The sequence below is a fragment of the Astatotilapia calliptera genome, chromosome 17 (genome assembly GCF_900246225.1).
Source record: "Astatotilapia calliptera chromosome 17, fAstCal1.2, whole genome shotgun sequence".
Lineage (NCBI taxonomy): Eukaryota > Metazoa > Chordata > Actinopteri > Cichliformes > Cichlidae > Astatotilapia > Astatotilapia calliptera.
The window spans coordinates 13,628,866-13,652,591 of NC_039318.1; the positions used below are offsets into that span (position 1 = coordinate 13,628,866).

Genomic DNA, 23,726 nt, shown 5'->3' on the forward strand with positions numbered 1-23,726 from the left:
CATTTTACAGTGTGTGGTTCCTGAGGAGGAAGAATGGGGAGCAGAGAGAGGTGAGAGATGCCCAACTGGGCAACAGATAACGTCAAATTTGCCTATACTTGATGTTACTGTACAAATGGTCCAGTGACCTGTTTCCTCTGGTAGGACACTACAATGTTGGTAGAATTTGGGGAGTACAGATTTCAAACATACCTGATTAAAGTCCTCAGGAACAATATGGACGCCCTCCACATTGGCCTCTAAGACTGGTGAGCAGTGACTGTCTATAATTCTACTGTTATGGCACCAACCCTGAAGCACATGAGCACAGAGCTCTAGGCCCCTTCCCTTAGAGTCGTTGTTGCCGTCATGGCAGTGTAATGTCTGGCCCGGTACCTCGACTGATGCATTGGGGATGTTTGGACGAAGGATTCAGCTACAAACAACACTCACAGAAAAAGCAGTTGTAGTAAATCTCTGATTGCAGCTCATCTGGTTTGTTTACCGAGGGATCTGGCATTGGTGAGATGGATGGAAGTATGAAATGCATTTATTAAAGTGACTCTGCATCAGTTAGAGATATTTCTTGAAGGATGGTCAGTCATTAGATCCTGCTGGCCCAACAAGAAGTGAAGTCATTTTGGATAACATGAGCAATGTCATTCTGATAATTCTAAGTCAAAGCTGAACTTAACTATGCATATTTATTTTGGGGTATTGTTTTAAAAAAAAAAAACATGATAGCACTTCATTAATTTGTCTTTAGGTCTTTGTTTAGAATGAATAACCTGTGGTTCTGGTTTCAGGGTCAAGCACAGTGACTTTTCTTTGTCCTTCTTCCATACAGTAGTAAAGTAAAGGTAAAATTTTATTTATACAGCACCTTTTAAGATGTCATGATGCTTTCTCAATCATCCAGGAAAGTAAATCTCCAAAAGTTGATTCTGTTCATTTGGACGTAGCGTTTTGTGGGAGAAACGTTTCGTCACTCATCCAAGTGACATCTTCAGTCTCAGCTGACTGCAGGTTTCCCCAATCTTATGCAAATGTACTGTTTATAAGATTGGGGGAACCTGGTGTGAATGGCTTTTGTTTCAGAATCATTTCTGAGGTCATATCTTTCCATTGATTTAAGCCAAATCTGACTTTACACTAACATTTATGGAAGGTTTAAAGAATACAGCTGAGGGCTGTAATTGCGGTGATTTTGCTTAGGGACGCACTATATCCGGCTTTTTTTTTTTTTTGTAACATTGACCTGTACAGAGGTACGGGGTGGAAATGAGACGGAAGCTGCTGAGTGAAAATGTTCAAATATTTTCACTTTCGCTTGGCACGCTCCAGCCCTCCTCCTTCCAGCGGTTCTCTTTTCAGCTGCGCGCGCTGCTCGCGCTGCGCTTCACACACAACTTTAGAGACACAGAGAGCAGAGAGCCACGCAGAGCATCGCTGTGTGAGCATGTCCCAGGTAGAATTATCGTTATTATAAGATGATCCTGCTGCTCGCTCTGCTTTCTGTTCTCTCTGGAGAACTGGGTCTGTGCCGGAAGGAGGATGAAGGCTTCAACTTTGATGGAGACATCCGCCAATTCGCCGTGACCCCCAACATGCTTTACATCGCCACAGAGGAGAGGCTGTACCAGCTGAGCCACGACTTGACTTTGATCAACAGTCTGACCCAGAGGGGAATAATAAAGACCGGAAACCAGCAGGATGATGTGCAGTTTCACCGGGTTTCTGACACAGCTGAGTGGAACGCAACTTTCAGCATCAACGTGTTGTTGCCTTTCACAAAGAATGACTCGCTGATCAGCTGCGGTGTGACTGACGATGACTGCGGCCACTGCGAGATTCTGGACCTGAAGAACATCTCCAAGCTTCTGCACAGAGAACACATCCAGGTGGGTCCTCTGAAGCGCAGCAGCAGGTCAGTCAGCTTTCTGGTGGATGTGAAGAAGAAAACTCAGACTGACACTTACATTCTGACCGCGATCCAACAAAACACAGAAAAGCCCGAAAACAATAAGTGTGGTATTAATCGGCAGACTGTCAACCTGCAAGATACAGATAACAAACAGGGTGGAGGTATATTTTCTCTAACTGATGGAGCTTCAGGCACACCTGGGATCAAAAGTAAAGGTGATGTGGAGTTTGTTGACGGGTTTCAGATCAATTCAACCATCTATTTGTTCTCCAACACGCTCTCAGCTCAAACAAACAGAGTCCGTCTCATTTGGCTTGAAGGCGAAAAGAGCAAAACTGATACACTCAAGTCTCTGCGGGGCGCGACTCTCAGTGTCTCTGACAGTGAAAGCAGCAGACTCGTGGCCTCCTCGGTCATCCCGGGGGAGCTTTGGAGCGGCGTGTTCAGTGTGGATGGAGGAGACACCGACACTCAGCTAATGGTGTTTGACATCAGCCCTGATTACAGCAGTGATGCCGACAGAGATCCAGACTTCTACACCTCTGTGCCATCAGAAGTGACGGTGAGAGCTTTTCAAACTCTGATTTAATGGTTCTTAATTTAATGGCTCCAGTATCCTCTGGATAAATGTCCCTTTAAAAAAGAATAAAATAACTAAAATATACATTTTAACTACAACAAAAAGAAAGTTTTGTTCTTTTGTGCGTCTTAATAGAGTTATTTTTGTAATATCATTTCAGCTGCTGGAAAAATCTTGTCATGTTTGAGCATCATAGACTGAAGAAAGATGAGAGAGCAGTTTAAGACTTTTGTACAATTGGTGATAAAATAATCCATATATTTGTTTCTCCACACATACTATAACAAAAAAAAATGTTATCTATGAACCAGTTTAACTATTAAGCCAACTGTGGGATGTCCTAATGGCCACACTTCATGTCTGAACCTCATATTTCAAACTAAAATGACAAAATCAAGAAATTCAACTGACTTTGGTGACAATGCAGCAACAGACATGCTTCAGTGAGGCTTCAGGACTTTCAGTACTTCTGATGTTCAGTTCTTCAGGTCAGTTATTTCTGATGTTTTTCTGTTTCTCAGCCAAAGATCCTCAAACCGAAGGCAGTGATTTTCAGGCAGAGCTACATGACCTCAGTGCTGGCAGTGAGGCAGAGAGGCTGGATGGTTTTCTATATTGGGACAGGAGACGGACAGCTCATTAAGGTTTGTATAAATTATCATATATCAGTTATTATTAACAGAAAGAAATAAAGCTAATGTTCAGTATTTCAGAGGCCATCTAGTAGCAGTAGGGTGTCTATTGAGAAACTGTTAACTAAACAAATTTAATGCATTAACTGTTTAGGAATTACAGCCATTTTTATACACAGGCTGCCATTTTCACAGTCAGTTGAGGCCTAATTTCGTTATGTCACAACATTTCGCTGGAAGTCAACGTATTAGGCCCAAAGAAGTGTCAGTGCAAGTAAACAAGGCTGAACAAGCAAAAGAAAGCAGACAGATGGCAGAGCCTGTAGGAGAAGCCAAATCAACATTCCAGATCAAGAACATCCAACGAGTCTGAACAAGTACAGAAGACAACCGATGTGGATGTTTGCAGCAGTGTTTCATTAGTTTACAGCTACAGAGCATCATGGAATCCCAAGAACACCCTTGGAGAAGTAGTTTTGTCGTCCTTTATCAAACTTTGAGTTAAAGAGACACCTTCAGGAATGTATATACGGAAACCATTGTTTACACTCGGGCACAGGAAGACCAGATTAGACCTGGCTGAAAACATCTCAAAGATGCCTAAAAATAAATATTTGGACAGAAACAAAGATTTACTGGATGATGGTTAACGGGGGGAAGAAAAGTGTAAAAGCTTTTGTTTTTAGTGTAAATTCTAACATTAACACTTGTGATCTTAATTATATGATTATCAGCTTTATTTATTTTTTACATTCTTCCTAGAGTCCCATTTTTTTCAAAGCAAGGTTGTAACTAGATTGATCACTCACACTGCTTCTGATTTGACATAAACGATGTGGGCTTCATAGATAATTGGCAAACCTTCTGGAGGAAACCTGGTCTTGTTAGGAGAGACGGCATCCATCCCACTTTGGATGGAGCAGCTCTCATTTCTAGAAATATGGACAAATTTATTAAACCACCCAAAATATGACTATCCAGAGTTGGGACCAGGAAGCAGAGTTGCAGTCTTACACGCTTCTCTGCAGCTTCTCTCCTTCTGCTACCCCCCCAAAAACCCATCTCCATAGAGACTGTGTCAGCTCCCAAACAGACAAAAAACAAACTAAAAACCAGCAACAAACAACTTAAACATAAACAATCACAAAGAAAGAACAATACAGTATCCACATCTGAACCAAAGAGTAAAACAGTGAAATGTGGATTATTAAATATTAGGTCTCTCTCCTCCAAGTCTCTGTTAGTACATGACTTAATAATTGATCAACAAATTGATTTACTCTGCCTTACAGAAACCTGGTTGCAGCAGGATGATTATGTTAGTTTAAATGAATCAACACCCCCGAGCCATTCTAACTACCAGAAATCTCGAAGCACAGGCCGAGGGGGCGGTGTGGCAGCAATTTTTCACACCAGCCTATTAATTAATGAAAGACCAAGACAGACTTTTAATTCATTTGAAAGCCTGATGCTTAACATTGTCCACCCCAGCTGTGAAACTCAGAAACCAGTCTTACTTGTTATCATCTATCGTCCACCTGGGCCTTACACAGAGTTTCTGTCTGATTTCTCAGACTTTATATCTAATTTAGTTCTGAGCTCAGATAAAATAATTATTGTGGGTGATTTTAACATCCATGTAGATGCTAAAAATGACAGCCTCAACATGGCATTTAATCTGTTATTAGACTCAATTGGTTTCTCTCAAAATGTAAAAGAACCCACCCACCACTTTAATCACACTCTAGATCTTGTTCTAACATATGGCATCGAACCTGAACATTTAACAGTGTTTCCTGAAAACCCTCTCCTGTCTGATCATTTCCTGATAACATTTACTTTTACAATAATTGATTACACAGCGGTGAAGAGTAGACTTTATCAAAGTAGATGTCTTTCTGAAAGCACTGTAACTAAGTTTAAGAATATAATCCACCCACTGTTATCATCTCCAATGCCCTGTACCAACACAGAGCAAAGCAGCTATCTGAACGCTACCCCAACAGAGGTCGATTATCTTGTTAATAATTTCACCTCCTCACTACGTACGACTCTGGATACTGTAGCTCCTGTGCAAACTAAGGCCTCAAATCAGAAGTACCTGACTCCGTGGTATAATTCTGAAACACGTACCCTAAAGCAGATGACTCGTAATCTGGAGAGGAAATGGCGTGTCACAAATCTAGAGGATCATCATTTAGCCTGGAGAAATAGTTTGCTGCTTTATAAGAAAGCCCTCCGCAAAGCCAGAACATCTTACTATTCATCACTGATTGGAGAAAATAAGAACAACCCCAGGTTTCTCTTCAGCTCTGTAGCCAGGCTGACAAAAAGTCAGAGCTCTTTTGAGCCAACCATCCCTTTAACGTTAACTAGTAATGACTTCATGAACTTCTTCACAAATAAAATTTTTATCATTAGAGAAAAAATTACCAATAATCATCTCACAGATGTAATATTATCTACAGCTACTCTTAGTACCATTGATGTTAAGTTAGACTCTTTTTCTCCAATTGATCTTTCAGAGTTAACTTCAATAATTACTTCCTCCAAACCATCAACGTGTCTTTTAGACCCCATTCCTACAAAACTGCTCAAAGAAGTCCTGCCATTAATTAATTCTTCGATCTTAAATATGATCAACCTATCTCTAATAATCGGCTATGTACCACAGGCCTTCAAGCTGGCTGTAGTTAAACCTTTACTCAAAAAGCCATCTCTAGACCCAGCAGTCTTAGCTAATTATAGGCCAATCTCCAACCTTCCTTTCATATCAAAAATCCTTGAAAGAGTAGTTGTCAAACAGCTAACAGATCATCTGCAGAGGAATGGTTTATTTGAAGAGTTTCAGTCAGGTTTCAGAGCTCAGCACAGCACAGAAACAGCTTTAGTGAAGGTTACAAATGATCTTCTTATGGCCTCTGACAGTGGACTCATCTCTGTGCTTGTCCTGCTAGACCTCAGTGCAGCGTTCGATACTGTTGATCATAATATCCTATTAGAGCGATTAGAACATGCTGTAGGTATTACAAGTACTGCACTGCAGTGGTTTGTATCATATCTATCTAATAGACTCCAATTCGTGCATGTAAATGGAGAGTCCTCTTCACACACTGAGGTTAATTATGGAGTTCCACAGGGTTCAGTGCTAGGACCAATTCTGTTTACATTATACATGCTTCCCTTAGGCAGCATCATTAGAAGACATAGCATACATTTTCACTGCTATGCAGATGACACCCAGCTCTATCTGTCCATGAAGCCAGATAACACACACCAATTAGTTAAACTGCAGGAATGTCTTAAAGACATAAAGACCTGGATGGCCGCTAACTTTCTGCTTCTTAATTCAGATAAAACTGAGGTTATTGTACTCGGCCCTGAAAATCTTAGAAATATGGTATCTAATCAGATTCTTACTCTGGATGGCATTACCTTGGCCTCCAGTAACGCGGTGAGGAACCTTGGAGTCATTTTTGACCAGGACATGTCCTTCAACGCACATATTAAACAAATATGTAAGACTGCTTTCTTCCATTTGCGCAACATCTCTAAAATTAGAAATATCCTGTCTCAGAGTGACGCTGAAAAACTAGTTCATGCATTTATTACTTCCAGGCTGGACTACTGTAATTCATTATTATCAGGATGTCCAAAAAACTCACTGAAAAGCCTTCAGCTAATCCAAAATGCTGCAGCAAGAGTCCTGACAGGGACTAGAAAGAGAGAGCATATTTCTCCTGTTTTGGCTTCCCTTCATTGGCTTCCTGTTAAATCCAGAATTGAATTCAAAATCCTGCTCCTCACATACAAGGTCTTAAATAATCAGGCCCCATCTTATCTTAATGACCTTGTAGTACCATATCACCCTATTAGAGCGCTCCGCTCTCGCTCTGCAGGCCTACTTGTTGTTCCTAGAGTATTTAAAAGTAGAATGGGAGGGAGAGCCTTCAGTTTTCAGGCCCCTCTTCTGTGGAACCAGCTTCCAGTTTGGATTCGGGAGACAGACACTATCTCTACTTTTAAGATTAGGCTTAAAACTTTCCTTTTTTCTAAAGCATATAGTTAGGGCTGGACCAGGTGACCCTGAATCCTCCCTTTGTTATGCTGCAATAGATGTAGGCTGCCGGGGGATTCCCATGATGCATTGAGTTTTTCCTTTCCAGTCACCTTTCTCACTCACTATGTATTAATAGACCTCTCTGCATTGAATCATATCTGTTATTAACCTCTGTCTCTCTTCCACAGCATGTCTTTATCCTGTCTTCCTTCTCTCACCCCAACCGGTCGCAGCAGATGGCCGCCCCTCCCTGAGCCTGGTTCTGCCGGAGGTTTCTTCCTGTTAAAAGGGAGTTTTTCCTTCCCACTGTCGCCAAAGTGCTTGCTCATAGGGGGTCATATGATTGTTGGGTTTTTCTCTGTATCTATGAAGCGCCTTGAGGCGACTTTTGTTGTGATTTGGCGCTATATAAATAAAATTGAATTGAATTGAATTGCTTCTGATTTGACATAAACAACCAAACAATACAAACCCCCCCACTGAGTACAGAAACAATAGTACAGTCTCTCCTTCTTGTTGTCAGCTGTCTGTGGACAAGAACTATCACGCTGCCTGTCCCACGGTGCTCTACAGGACCAGTGATGACCGCAAAGTGTTTCCCAAATTACATCTGGATCCAGTGGGTCGTAAACATCTGTATGTGCCATTTACAAACCAGGTACTTAAATTATTTACTGATTATCTTAACGTCACATGTACCTGTGCTGCATTTTAAAGTGTTTGTTGTTCTAGGTGAAGCGAGTTCCTGTGTCAAAGTGCAGCACGTACACAAATGTGCAGGAGTGTTGGTCTGCACAGGATCCATACTGTGGTTGGTGTGGCTCTAAAAGCAGGTGAGAGAAACAACATGCAGCTGACGTCTCCAAACTATTCTGAACTTGGTGATCATTTCTCCTTCTTCTCCCAGCTGCACATTTGAAGATGACTGCACAGATTCAGACTGGCTGTCCATTCCTGATGAGTCCCAGCACAAAATGATTTCCCACAAAGTTGAAAAGGACACAAACGGACAGGTACAGCTTACAAACACACTCGGGACTGTGATCATTTGTGGCTTTCAGGTGTTTCTCACACATGTTCTTCATTTTCAGATTTTACTAAAAATCCACACACACCTGACTGTGGGCCAGGAAGGGCCGTCTAACTTTGCCTGTCAGTTCGTTGGATTTGTGCTTCGAATAACCCTCCTCCACATTTCCCACAATGCACCTGCATCCTGTCTGATCGTACGCTTCCTGCTGATGGTCAGTGACTTTTCAGAAATAATTCCAGGAATTAAATGCTTCACAACAAAAGTTATTTATTGATTTGTAGTATTTGCCAAAATAAGAAAATTAAATCAGAAATATTAATGACAGAGCTACTCTGACAGATGAAATATTCTAACTGTTTATTATTATAGTGGTACAGCTCAAACATATATACTACTAATAGTAGAGACTTTGACACTTAAGTTTTTTTGTTTTTTTTAATGTACAGGTCTGCATGTCACAATAAAATTCAGACTTGGGACATCACAGCTGTCAGAACAACTGAGGTTAAACGACTGCTCTAACATGAGTGGACCACCAAGTTTCATGTTGTAAGTCCATTAATACTAGAAATGATTCAACGACTCAGACTGTGGACAGACTAAAGTGGTCCTGATGTGATTAACAGAAAGATCAGACAATCAAGTCGCAGTTAGAAATCAAAGAGAACGAAACCTTACTGATGAAAGCTGGAAAAGTTGAACAATTGAATGAAACTGTACAGACAGGATGGACCAGAGACGAGTGGTCTTGTTGTGGGAAGTCTTTATACTGGTTTATTTCAGCAAAGCCATGAGCTTGCTCATGGCCCGGAGCGTACTTGAAAACATATTTTCATTATTAAATGTTCTCAGCAGTAAACTCATACAGCGTCCTCAGTTCAGCTGAGCTTTGTTCAGTAGAACTTCTTGGCTGAACATCTGCTCTCTTCCTGTTATTCATTCAGGATGACGCGGACTGGGTGTTTCTGTTTCTGCATGAAAAGTATGGCAGTCTCTTTTCATTCCCAAAAGTACACGTAGTTGATTCCTCTTCTTGAATCCTTTCCTCGGCATCTTGGTCCCTCCTACCAGCTGTGGCAGCAGAGGAAATGAGGAAGAGAGATATTTAACAAAATAAGACATCCTGTCAGTTAAGACATAAATGAACCATAAAGAACTTTAGCGACTGTGGCTGAGGAATAAGAACTGCTTCAGTGCAGATTGGATTGACTGAGGCGACACGCAGTTTTCCTCAGGAAGTGGGTGGAGAGCAGGCAGGTGGGGTCAGCGTGTGTGTTCGGAGGTCCAGGTGGTTATGAGTAGGAAAAACAAAACAGCTTTGTCCTTCTCTCATTCATGCACTCCTTTTTTCCCTATGGTGCTTTTTTGTGCTCATCTCACTCCTCTGTTTTCTGCTCAGGTGTCGGCAGTGTATCAAAGCTGGTTGTGGATGGAACAAAAACAGCTGTTCCTGGGCTAACCAAGGAGAGACTGGTGTACTAGTGACTGATTTTATGGATTTATCAGTCTGTGTGCTACATTATTTTAAATTCATCACTTTTTAACATTCAGCAAGAAACGTGGGCTTAATGGTAGAAAACAACATTTTTAGTAAAGGCCAGACATGCTAAGAAAAACACAATTACTGAGCAAATTTCCTACTGATTAACTTATTTTGAGGATGACATTTTCAAGTATTTATTGCTTCATCAATACAATGATTTCCATGTTTAGTTTATAAAAAATAAAAATGCTTTTATTAGCAGTTTTCCTCTTTTTGAACTAAGATAATGTTAGCCACAACAGGTCCTAGATCAGTTCTGATAGATTACAGTGCTACGCACATGCTAAGTGCTGAATCCCCTCCTGCAGGACAGAGTTTGCCAAGAGTTGGAGTCTGGGAAGAACTTCTCCGTGAGTCTGATCCTCATTGTTCCTCTGACACCTAATCCACATCCAGTATAATGTCAGCAGAAAGAAATTAAATTATCTGTTTTTTTTGTTTGTTTCACTGTCAGATCCCAGAGATCTCCTCCATCACTCCCAGTGTGGTGTCTTTCTATGGGACAAACCATGCAGTGTTATTAGGTCGTAACCTTGGTGATGTGAAACGAGTGAGGATCCAGACACACGCTGACTGTACTCCAAAAGAGTGAGCCACTGTACACATAACTAAGACGATGCTGGGAAATGACAAATTAAAGAGCAGATTTTAATACAGGGGAACACCACCCATATTACAAACCTACATATTCTATAATTTAACCCTCTCAAAGCAGGTGTTGCCGATTTGCAACAGTTAAAAACTAACAACCTGATTACCCCACATACATATTTTATGAGTTTTTTTTACTCAGAAGTACCACTGCAGGACTTGGTTGTGCATTAGCAACAAAAAGTTTAATTTGAGCCTGAGAGGGTTAACTTTGACAGGTCAATTCTAAAATAGTTAACAGTGTGTTTCATAAAATACTAACAAATCCAGAATATGTACAATAAGAGTCACCCTTCACACAAAACAACAATAAAATATTAAATAAAGAAACAATACAAGGATTCAAAATTAAGGTGCAAAAGAAGAAATTAGTAAAAATAAAACAACAAGTTTTGTCTGTTTTCAGGTTTTCTGCATATCGTGGTGATGTCATTGAGTGTGTGTCTTTGCCCAGGTCTCCTGTTTGGGGCAACACTGGTATCAGTCTGACGTTCCACATTCCCACCACAGAACTTAAAGGTGTGGCCAGCGTCTGCGTTCTCCTCCCAGATGGTAGTTGCCATGGTGAGGCTAACATCACTTACCGCTCATCGCCATCCTGTGGCAACATTACTCCAAGCAGCAGCTGGATGAGGTAAGATTAGTTTTGCACAAAGCGTTAGCGACAGCTGCTGATGGTGGATCCAGAACTTCCAGCAGCTAATGTCACAGAAAGAGTTTAAACTGAAGCTTTTAAACTGGATGACTAAAAGGAACTAGTGCTGATAACTGATTTTGAGGAGGTGGTCACCTCTGACTAAATTCAGTTTAGTTTTAAGACAAATCAAATCAAATAGAACCAAATTAACAACCATACAATATCTGCAACACATTTAATGTGACATATGGAGAGCACTGTCTCTAAGAAATTATCTTCTGAGAAGTGCAATAAAAAAACCTGATAAATCAAAATAATAATCATCTGCAGTTCATTTTAACAGGGAGTCTTCCTGAGGCAATAAAGGCCGATAGTAAAGGTGGTGTTAATGATCCAAATCTAAAACTACTTTAGTCTTATTTATTTATTACAAATATAACATGTTAGTGGGAAAGAATAGAGACATGGATATTTTTCTGCTCCATCAAGCAATAAGCTTATTGTTACACCTTTATTGAGCTCTGCTGGTTTTCTGCTATAATGCTGTAGATCTTTCTTCCATTAAGAAGTGATGCAGCATCATTTTTATTCTCAAGTAAACTCTTAAAGAACCCCACGGTGATCCTTTCATGCTTTGGCCTTTATAGCTACAAAGCTAAATTTGTTGTTTTAGTCCATCAGACACTTTGGTCTGCATCAGAACATAACAACTAGGTCATCCTCAGATGATGACTCATTATACTCTAGTGTATAGAAATCTCTTAAACCTGCAATGGGAGCCACTGCAGTACAGTTTTACCATTACATTGAGGTGTCATTATAAGAATTATTCTCTGTGATCAAGAGTCTTTCATACTCTCTGCTCTGCATAAATGCTGCTCTGTGTTTGGTAGTGGGAAGAGGAAGCTCACACTCATGGGGTCTCACCTGGACCTTGTTGAAGGGGTCGTACACAGCCACGCCAAGCACGACGTCAAGCTTCCCATCGACAGCAGCTATCAGGTCTGCAGACACACACAGTGTAAATGGGATTGTTGTTACACATCAAATATATCATTTTACATAATATGTCTTTCTCTGGTTGATTTACAGAGGTAAAGATGTCATGGTTCAAACTTTCAAATTTTAAAATGTTCAAAATGTTGGCTGATTTCAACATGAAAGCAGAACACATTCAGACTAGATGTGTTCTTAAATGCCGTTCAAACAAACGTTTGTTCATCATTTTAAAAGATAATAGGATGAACACTAGTGAACGATGATTACAAAAGCACTCATGTTAAATGAACAAACAAATAAACAATGAACTAACATTAAAGCAAGCTTCAGTGTTTGAGAAGACAAATTAATCTGCTCCACTACCAGGTTTTCTATTCATTGTGCATGTGTATGAAACGTGTGCACACCCGGGTTTTAGTCAACTTAAAAAATGAGATCAAATAATTTCAAAACTGTTCTCATCTTTAACTCTAACCTGTACAATATAATTTCAAAACCAACTAACCAACTATGTTTTTAAAAATTATATTTTTTTAAATATATTTAAAAATAATAATAAAACATCCAATTAGTTGGTTGCATACGTGTGCACAAACCTAGTTAGCCCAATACTTTGTGGAAGTGCCTTTTGATTAATCAGAGGATTGGGTCTCTCAGCATGGCATATCTGACCTGCCTATTCTTACTTGCACCAAATGTGTAAAATGTGAGAGCATGTGCACAGGCATCTTCTGCTCATCCCACAGATTTTTTAATGGAAATAATTAGACCCCATCTTATCTTAAAGACAGCATCGTATCATATCACCCCAATAGAGCACTTTGCGCTCAGACTATTGATTCATTGGGTATTTAAAAGTAGAATGGGAAGCAGAGCCTTCAGCTTTCAGCTCCTTCTCTGTAGAACCAGCTCGAAGTTTGGATTCAGGAGACAGACACCCTCTCTACTTTTAAGATTAGGCTTAAATCTTTCCTTTTTGATGAAGCTTACAGGGAGTGCAGAATTATTAGGCAAGTTGTATTTTTGAGGAATAATTTTATTATTGAACAACAACCATGTTCTCAATGAACCCAAAAGAGTCATTAATATCAAAGCTGAATGTTTTTGGAAGTAGTTTTTAGTTTGTTTTTAGTTTTAGCTATTTTAGGGGGATATCTGTGTGTGCAGGTGACTATTACGGTGCATAATTATTAGGCAACTCAAAAAACAAATATATACCCATTTCAATTATTTATTTTTACCAGTGAAACCAATATAACATCTCCACATTCACAAATATACATTTCTGACATTCAAAAACAAAACAAAAACAAATCAGCGACCAATATAGCCACCTTTCTTTGCAAGGACACTCAAAAGCCTGCCATCCATGGATTCTGTCAGTGTTTTGATCTGTTCACCATCAACATTGCGTGCAGCAGCAACCACAGCCTCCCAGACACTGTTCAGAGAGGTGTACTGTTTCCCCTCCTTGTAAATCTCACATTTGATGATGGACCACAGGTTCTCAATGGGGTTCAGATCAGGTGAACAAGGTGGCCATGTCATTAGTTTTTCTTCTTTTATACCCTTTCTTGCCAGCCACGCTGTGGAGTACTTGGACGCGTGTGATGGAGCATTGTCCTGCATGAAAATCATGTTTTTCTTGAAGGATGCAGACTTCTTCCTGTACCACTGCTTGAAGAAGGTGTCTTCCAGAAACTGGCAGTAGGACTGGGAGTTGAGCTTGACTTCATCCTCAACCCGAAAAGGCCCCACAAGCTCATCTTTGATGATACCAGCCCAAACCAGTACTCCACCTCCACCTTGCTGGCGTCTGAGTCGGACTGGAGCTCTCTGCCCTTTACCAATCCAGCCACAGGCCCATCCATCTGGCCCATCAAGACTCACTCTCATTTCATCAGTCCATAAAACCTTAGAAAAACCAGTCTTGAGATATTTCTTGGCCCAGTCTTGACGTTTCAGCTTGTGTATAGGGGGTTGATGTCATTAGACCACACCCCTTCTCATTACAGAGATGCACATCACCTAATATGCTTAATTGGTAGTAGGCTTTCGAGCCTATACAGCTTGGAGTAAGACAACATGCATGAAGAGGATGATGTGGACAAAATACTCATTTGCCTAATAATTCTGCACTCCCTGTATAGTTAGGGCTGGATGAGGTGACCCCAAATCCTTCTTTAGTTATGCTGTAATAGGCACAGGCTGCTGGGGGATTCCCATGATTCACTGTGAGTGTTTGCATTTTCACTCTATATATGTTTATAAACCACTCTGCATTTAATCATTAGTTATTATTAGTCTCATGCCCTCTTCCACAGTGTGTCTGTGTCCTGTCTTCCTTCTCTCACCCCCAACCAGACCAACATGTCAGATGGCTGCCCCTCCCTGAGCTTGGTTCTGCTAGAATTTTCTCCCTGTTAAAAGGAAGTTTTGAACGTTCTGTTGAATTTAGGTCTGTGTGTGTGTGTGTGTGTGTGTGTGTGTGTGTGTGTGTGTGTGTGTGTGTGTGTGTGTGTGTGCTTTTCAGGTCATGGTAGCTCCTGTGCTAAAGAATTAGTGCTCAACTATATTTAAAAAATAACATCACTTAAGCATCTCATCCAGACATTGACTTTATAACACAGAATGTATTTAAACTCCTTGCAGAGTCTCAGCTATGACACACCTGAAGCTGAAAGCACTTTGATGATTTCTAGCAGCACTGTGTTTCTAAAAGCAGCCAATGAAACTTTAGCCTGCTCTTTAAACATCACCTACCATCCAGAGCCTGAGTTTACCAGCTTCACAGCCATAAGGACAGGAAACAATGTCCGTGAAGGAAACGTTTTCCAAGGCCTAATCCGTGGATCGGCTTCCTCCGAGGCGTGGACGTCTATCAGCAGAGAATGTACCTTCACCTATCAGCAGAGAATGTCCCTTAGTCTGTAACACAGTCAAATATATTCTCAAGTAATATTCAAGCATGCCATTCAGCGTGTTAGTACGAGCTCGGGAGCAGCTTGGGAGAACAAGAAAACAGAGACTGCTTCAGGTTGTCTTCCCAAATTGACTCAACTTTATTCACAAGTACAACAGTTTATATAGAGGGTAAAATTCATGAGACAGCAGATTATCAGTTTAAACCAGTACAGACCAAGATAAGGCAGCGTCTTCCTGCCCTTGGGTGAAGAAGCATCCTTTGTGTAGTTTATTAGTTCAGCTACAATTGTGATTATCTCAGCGACATATTTTCAAGGCACAAAACGAAGAGTTCTTACATTAGTGAAATCTGAAACAAACCATTTGGCCTTCAACAGGCGTCTAAAAGATTAAGAAACTAATGTAGCTGAGGGAGTGATCTCTGTGGTATTTCAACCTTGTACCAGCCTGTGATTCTCACACATCAATTCTTGGGTCAAAGAGAAAAATAACTAAAACAAAGGGGCCTTATTGAATGACAGAGTTTTCCTGCATAATGTCACTATAAAACAATATCCAGTAAATGCTACCATGGTACTAAAATACCTAACAGTTCCCCTCTTTTATTATTTTTTAAAATAATAACTCAAATAGAAAGGAAAAATCACAAATGTAATAACATAATATAAAAAGCAAATCATAAAATGTAATAGTTCACAACCTAATGTTCAATATACACATCAGGAACATCATTGGTAACATCTGGCACATCCTCAGGATCAATTTGTGCTAATTGCAAATACATTGAAGTAGCTGTACTAGTAGCTATACGGGTTATCATTGAGCGTACACAGGGTATCATGGTTTATTGGTGGTGTCTGTGTTGCTTTCTACTGATTTTAGAGAACGTGATGAGTGTACTAGGTGGGTGTCTTGCCAAGTGGAGCATGAGGTATTGTCAGCAAAATGTGGCTTGCAGAAATGTGAACAGGGTTGCACTTTACAATACGAAATAGTAAATAAAAATCCTAAGGTTAATGCAGTAGATATGATTAATAACCTAAATATATAAAAAAGACAGTTCTTTAGTCGTCTCCTGGCCTGGTCCCAGGTTCGAGAGACCCCGTATAAGCGTCGTGTGATGACAATGGGCATTTCATTTTCTCCATTATCAGGATGAAACGAGTCTATCTTTATCAGGTTAGACATTGTGTGGTACTCTAGGCTTTCTGTTCCTGCTGGATGTTCGAGTACCTTGTTGTTGTTCAGGCGGGGGATCAAAGGGCTTTCTGAGTCTTGGCTCTTTCAGGCGTTGTGTGTTAATCAGTGATTGTGTGTGTGTAGGTGTATTGGATCCGGGCGTTGGCTCGCCTGAGTCGTAATCTGTAGGTGTATTGAATCCGGGCGCTGGCTCGCCGGAGACGTCATCTACTTGATCCGACGCCTTAGGTGGTTTGGTGGGGCTGGTCTTAACCCTGCTGGCATGAATCCACTGAGGTTGTCCGTCTGTTAGGATGCTGGTTCTCGTCACTGCAAGTACAGTCTGGGGGCTGGAACACGCGGCCTCCCCGAGTGCCCTTGGTTTTAGCAACTTTACCAATACCGCATCTCCTGGTTTCCACGGATGGGTTGGATCTATGGAAGGGAGAGGCTGAGAGAGACAAACTTTCTGATAGTTATTATTCAGTGTTTCTACCAGGTTATGAACATAGTCAGACAATGCAGTGTCTATGTCCCCTTCCAATAGCAGTGCCCCTCTGGAGGCTGACCATGGTGTTGGAAACGGTCTTCCCATGATTATTTCAAATGGAGATAATTTGGTTGCTGCGGATGGAGTCATTCTAATCTCGCAGAGGATTTGAGGAAGTAGTTTGATCCAGGTCATTCCTGTTTCTATCATTGCTTTAGTCAGGCGATTTTTTTATGGTCCTATTCATTCTTTCTACAACTCCTGAACTCTGAGGATGGTATGGCACATGATATTTCCAGTCTATTGCTAGAGTTTTAGCACACTTTTGAATTACTTCTGATGTAAATGAAGGTCCTCTATCACTGTTAATTTGGTGAGGTATTCCAAATCTGGGTATTATTTCATTGCACAACTTTTGACAGACTACTTCTGCAGTTTCTTTTGATGTTGGGTAAGCTTCTACCCATTTACTAAATTGGTCCACTATTACCAGTAAGTACTTGATGCTTCCTTGTGCTGGCATGTGTGTAAAATCAATTTGTAATGTATGAAATGGGAAATCTGGTTGTGGTAAATGCTGATGTTTTGCTTTTGGTTTTCCTACATTAGTTCGTGCACATGTTAGACAGGTTGCTAATATGCGTTTTACTGCGTGTGATGTTTTCTCGATTACAAATCTTGATTTTATTGCCCCTATTACCCCTCTTTGTCCGACATGACTCACACCGTGAAAATGGCGGACAAGGATTGGCAGTAGTGAAGATGGGAGGGCAATCAAACCCTCAAGGTTTTTGTATAAGCCGTCTCTGTTATCTAAGGTACAATCATTACTTTCCCAGTAAGTGTAATCTAAGGCAGAGGCTTGCTCTTGTATGAATTTTAGGTCAACATTTGTTTCTAAATAGTCTGGGAGTGTGACAAGTGGCAGCTGTAAAGGCAAAGATAATACTTCCCTTCTGGGTGGTTGCTGTGAGGCAGCAGCTGCTTTCGCGGTTACGTCTGCAAGAGCATTTCCCACTGCTTCGTCTGTGTCAGCCGTGCTGTGCCCCTTCGTTTTAACAACTGCAATTGCCGATGGCAGCTGTATAGCCTGCAAAAGTCTTTGAACAAGGTCAGAATTAGCGATCGATTTTCCATCAGCAGATCTAAATCCTCTTTGTCTCCACAATGTGCCAAAGTCATGCACGACACCGAATGCATAACGGCTATCAGTGTAAATTGTTACCCGCTTATCCACATGTAACTCACAGGCGCGTATTAAAGCCATGAGCTCTGCTTTTTGTGCTGAGTGAAATGGTAATGAGTGAGCCTCTAGTATGATGTCAGGCAATGTCACCACCGAATAGCCACAAAGAAATAAGTTGTCATTTGGTTTTGAACAGGACCCGTCCACATAAACAATGACTGAGTCTGGGATTGGTGTCTGCTCTAAGTCTGGGCGTGGTGCTGTGGATTCCTGTATACGTGTCATACAATCATGATCGTCAGGGTCGTCTGAACCATCCTGTCGGTCAGAGGAACACAGCATACGAATAAGTAAGTGTGCTGGCGAATTGGGTGTGCTGCTTGCTTTTATAGTGAGATTTGCTGTTGAAGTCAGTGTAGCTTCATAACCTGAGCGACGTTGTGCGGTCATATGTTGTGTAGTTATGTTTGCTAGAATGGTCGTGACCTGGTGATTGGTGTGTAGAATAGTGTCATGTGAGAGTGTGAGCTTCTCGCAGTCCCTTATCATGATAGAGCAAGCTGCTACTGCTCTCAGGCAGGCCGGCATCCCCTGAACTACTGCTGGCAGCACCTTTGAGTAGAAGGCTACTGGACGGTAGCCACAGCCATGCTCTTGGGCCAATACACCTGCACAGGTTGTGTCGTTCTCTGTGACGTACAGGTGGAACGGTAAGTGGTAGTCAGGCAGACCCAAACAAGGGGCGGAGGTCAGCGCTCCCTGTAATGCATTGAAAGAGGCAGTCATTTCTGTGGACCACAGTATTCGAGGAGGCTTGTCTTTTTTGCAGCATTCACGCAGAATGTGGTCATGAAAAGAACAGTCTGGTATCCACTGTCTGCAATAGTTCACCATGCCTAGGAAAGACAGCATTTCTTTCTGTGTAGTGGGCTTAGGGACAGAGGTCACAGCTTTGACCCTGTCTGTAGTCATAGAACGTTGTCCGTGAGACAGTGTAAATCCCAAATATTGAACAGAAGTCTGACAGTACTGCATTTTCTTTGCTGATGCTTTGTGGCCAGTCTGTTGGAGGTGCTGGAGTAGCATGTGTGTGGCAGTTTGACATAGTTTTTCACTTTCAGCACAGAGGAGGAGATCATCTACATACTGGATCAGAGTACAGCCCTCTGGAGGAGTGAAGCCGTCTAGGGTAGCACGTACCACCATTGAGAAAGCCGCAGGGCTGTCTACCATGCCTTGGGGTAAGCGAGTCCATGTGTACTGCTTATCTCTATGTGTAAAAGCAAATATCGGCTGTGTGTCTTCATGCACAGGTACTGAGAAAAAGGCGGAGCACAAATCCACCACAGTAAAATGTGTAGCTGTTGCTGGAATAGATGTCAGTATGCTGGGGACATCTGGAACCAGAGGTGGCAGAGGCATGATGACTGCATTAACTTGCCTTAAGTCTTGTGTGAAACGCCATACGCCAGGTTTGTTAGGCTTTGGCACAGGATTGACAGGAGTGTTATATGGAGATACTGTGGGCTTTATTACTCCAGCTGTCAATAAATCTCCTATGATGATGTCTAAGGCTGCGGCTTTTTCAGCGGAAATGGGATATTGCTTGACATATACCGGCTTGTTGTTTTTCAGCTGAGCATGATAAGGTGTACAGTCAATAAATCCTACATCATTCTCACCTCTTGACCATAATGTCATGTTTTGATATTCAGCTGGCAATGTGACAGCAGAGATAGTACAGTGTATGGGGTAGGTTAGATCTGTGTGTCGACATGGTGCAGTAATGTCATAGCCTATGTCTGAGTTATGTGACAAAACCACTGTTTGGCCTTCACTGGTGTGAGCAGTTATCATGTTGTTGAACAGTGTGAGAGAAACAAATATGTGGCTTCCAGGCATGGGGCTACCTGGTAACGGTGTTTGCACATGTTTTTGACACAGAGTGTGACGTGGGATACCAGTCAGATGGATATTGAGTTCATTCTCCGCTGAGGCGTCCAGCTGACACAGAGGCTGTTCCTTCTCCATGGTGTCGGTGCATAGGGCAGAGAAAACATAGCTGTTATCAGTATCTGCAAACATTTCACCCTTTGTGTTAAATGAAATACACAAGTTCATTTTTGCCATTAAATCTCTGCCTAATAGATTCACAGGTGAGTTTGGAATAATTATGAATGGATGATATGTAATTTCATCTGGTTTTGGGCCCCAGCGTGTTTTTAGAGAATGAGTTTTGGGGCATTGCACTAGAGTTCCGTTTATTCCCATGGTGTTGATGCACACAGAGGAAACAGGCCCACTATAGAATTTTCCAGACAGTGAACTTTTAGTGGCTCCACTGTCAACTAAAAAGGAATAAGTCTTTTCACCTATCTCTATATCTAACATGGGCAAGCTTTCTGTGTTACGGGACAATTGCAAATGCAGCATCGTGTGTAGTGCTTCACACTGTCCCTCATCATCACCTGGGCCTCCCTATTGTCGGTCCAGTCTTTCGTTATCATATGGGTGGGGATTAAAATGTGGATTATAAGGTTGCTGCCGAAGTGCAAAGGGGCCATTATTTTGATGTGATTCCTGTCTGCGTTGCCAGTTACCTTGTCTGTAAGAGCTCTGCTGACGCCTAGTGGCAGGAGCTGGTCCTGTGTTTTGTGGTTGAGACCTACGTGCTGCTGATTTGCATTCCCTCCTCCAGTGTCCTATTTTTCCACAATAAAAACATACGTCTCCACTCCTATCTCTCCTTCTGAAATCTCCCTGCTGCGCTTGTTGAGGGGACGGGGCCCCTGCATACATCATTTTTTCACTTTCCTCTGAGCCTTCAACATCAAAGTTCAACAACATCTTAACAGTTTTAGCCTTCGTGCTGTTGGGGAAAAGATCTGCACCAGCTTTTGTTTTGACAAGTGTGATAAAGTTCTTTATTTTCATGTCATAGAGATTATCAGTGGCAGTCAGCTTCAATAGTTGTGAACATTCTGGATGAATATTGTTTAAGAATGTTGTTATGAAAATCTGATCATTTCCTCCTTCAGGCATGCATGCCTCATTAGTCCAGCAGTGTGTGAAACGTTTCATAAACACTAGAATGGATTCATCTGGCTTTTGCTTACACATGGTTACTGCATTTAAATCAATTTTATCTCTAGACATTGTGAGCAGAAATTTCTTTAGATTTTGAAAAAAGGCTGTGATTTTGTCATCATTTATCCACAAAAACGAGGTGGTGTTGGCTGCTTGGTCATTTTTAGGGTCTAGTTCCTCTACTTCTTCAATAAGCTGAGATTCAGTCACACCTGGGATTCGTTGACATAATATATATCTATAGTCAGGCCCACCCAAGTGGTGGTATCTGGTACTTCTCTGTAATGCAGAAACAAAGGCTGTAGGATTTTGTAGAGGATCGGGAAGTTCTTTAATGGTTGCTGCTAACTCTGAAATTTTAGGGGGTTGAATGCAACACATGTCCCCTATTATCATGAACGGGAGGGAGGTGCTGACGTCATTAAATTGTGATCCCTGCTTTTCTTTATAACGGGTGTTTTTGTGGGGGCCCTCTTGAGTTTTTTCCTCTTTTTTCTGCTTTAAGTAGTTCCTTATTAAATTTCTGGTGTTAGTTATTGCTTTTGGCACAGTTAAACCATTCGCTACTCTAGTGTGGCGCTGAACATGATTATCTATGACGGAAACGGCTTGCTGCAGTTCAGCTTCCGTACGTTCAGTTAAAGGATCTTTCATGATTTCCTCACACTCTGCCATTAACTGTTTTGTTTGCTTTTTATGTTCCTGTAACTCTCTTTCTCGTTCAGTGTATTCTCGTTCCTGTCTTTGATCTAGGTTAAACCAGTCATCTTCTTCTGATTTAGGTGTCATTTCAGTGCCTTCCTCACTCCTTTGGGATTTTGCTGTTATATCAGGATATACGCGCTGATGACGTGCAGCCGCCGCAGCAGCTATTAATTCTGTTTTTTCATCATAAGGCGGCGGAGCCGTAGGTTGAACGGATGGGCATATAAGGCTAGTTTTTTCTGCAGTGGATTTACTAGAGCCTACACTGGCTTGATTTAAAGCATTTACGTCTGGCTCGGGTCCTTTCTTCCATAGTGGTAGCATGCGATTGGTCACATCACGACATTCTATCATATATTTTTTACAGGACTTTTTAATCAGCCTACTTTCCTTATCACAAATAGTATTTAACATTTCTACTGACCTGTTTTCTGGCGATAATCGTTCGGGATAGGGCTCCGGAAATACATTAGGATGCATTAAAGTTATAGTTCTTAAGTTCGAGACGAAATCAGTCACGTAAGCACTTCCGCATGTTCTGGATACGTAATCATGGAAGTCTTCATTGATTCGCGAGCGTGGGTTAAACGTAACCGGAAGTGGGAGTCGTACTGAGCCGCTATTTGTGATTTTATATTTTATTTTTTTCGGTTTTACAGTTAATTTTGATTTTTTATCGGACCCGTCTAAGGTCTTTGAATTATTCTGACCCATGGTCAGTGATTTCCAGAGGGGTTTAGACGCTTTGAAGGATTTAAGTTAGTTTTTATTTTTGCTGTGGCACACCTGAGGTTACTTGATTTTTTTGCTAGCAATTTTATCTTTTTAGTGAGCAACTTCTCACTTTTTAACGAGCAACTTCTCGTTTTATGACCCCAGGCAACTTCCTGTGTCCTTTCTGCTGGTGAGCAACGTCTTAGTTTATGACAGCAGGCAACTTCCTGTGTCCTATCTGCTTTTATTTACAAAACAACAGGCAACTTCCTGTGTTTCTATGTGGGCCACTAAAGAAGGCTCCTCAGCGTATCCCACTTGTTACTATGTGGGCCACTGAAGAAGGCCTCGTCAGCGTATCCCGTTTCTATGTGGATCACTGAGAAAGGCATAACACAGTCTTATAAAATAAAAGACGAGTGCCTACCTTCGTCAGGATCCCACTTCTCGACACCAAAATTGAAGGAAACTGTTTCCAGGGCCTACTCCGTGGATCGGCTTCCTCCGAGGCGTGGACGTCTATCAGCAGAGAATGTACCTTCACCTATCAGCAGAGAATGTCCCTTAGTCTGTAACACAGTCAAATATATTCTCAAGTAATATTCAAGCATGCCATTCAGCGTGTTAGTACGAGCAGCTCGGGAGCAGCTTGGGAGAACAAGAAAACAGAGACTGCTTTAGATTGTCTTCCCAAAGTGACTCAACTTTATTCACAAGTACAACAGTTTATATAGAGGGTAAAATTCATGAGACAGCAGATTTATCAGTTTAAACCAGTACAGACCAAGATAAGGGAGCGTCTTCCTGCCCTTGGGTGAAGAAGCATCCTTTGTGTAGTTTATTAGTTCAGCTACAATTGTGATTATCTCAGCGACATATTTTCAAGGCACAAAACGAAGAGTTCTTACATTAGTGAAATCTGAAACAAACCATTTGGCCTTCAACAGGCGTCTAAAAGATTAAGAAACTAATGTAGCTGAGGGAGTGATCTCTGTGGTATTTCAACCTTGTACCAGCCTGTGATTCTCACACATCAATTCTTGGGTCAAAGAGAAAAATAACTAAAACAAAGGGGCCTTATTGAATGACAGAGTTTTCCTGTATAATGTCACTATAAAACAATATCCAGTAAATGCTCCCATGGTACTAAAATACCTAACAACAACAACACCTCATCCATGCTTAGGCACTACAGAGCTTTGCATGAGAATAAGAGGAACACCAATTGTGGAGCAAGACCAGGTGAGCCATCAAATGCAATGATAATATAGCATGCAGTAATGTTACTAAATGATATAACAATATTATACAACTGTTATAAGTTACGTGTGTGATATTTATATTTGTGCTTTGTCTTTATTGTCTTTCCTCAGGAGAACAATCTCAAATAGATGAAGACCTG

General features: G+C 41.3%; 1 pseudogene; it reads left to right on the plus strand.

The window, feature by feature from the left end:
- Nucleotides 1-1,349: 1,349 nt before the first annotated feature.
- Nucleotides 1,350-18,413, plus strand: LOC113009481 (plexin-C1-like; annotated as a pseudogene).
- Nucleotides 18,414-23,726: the final 5,313 nt, after the last annotated feature.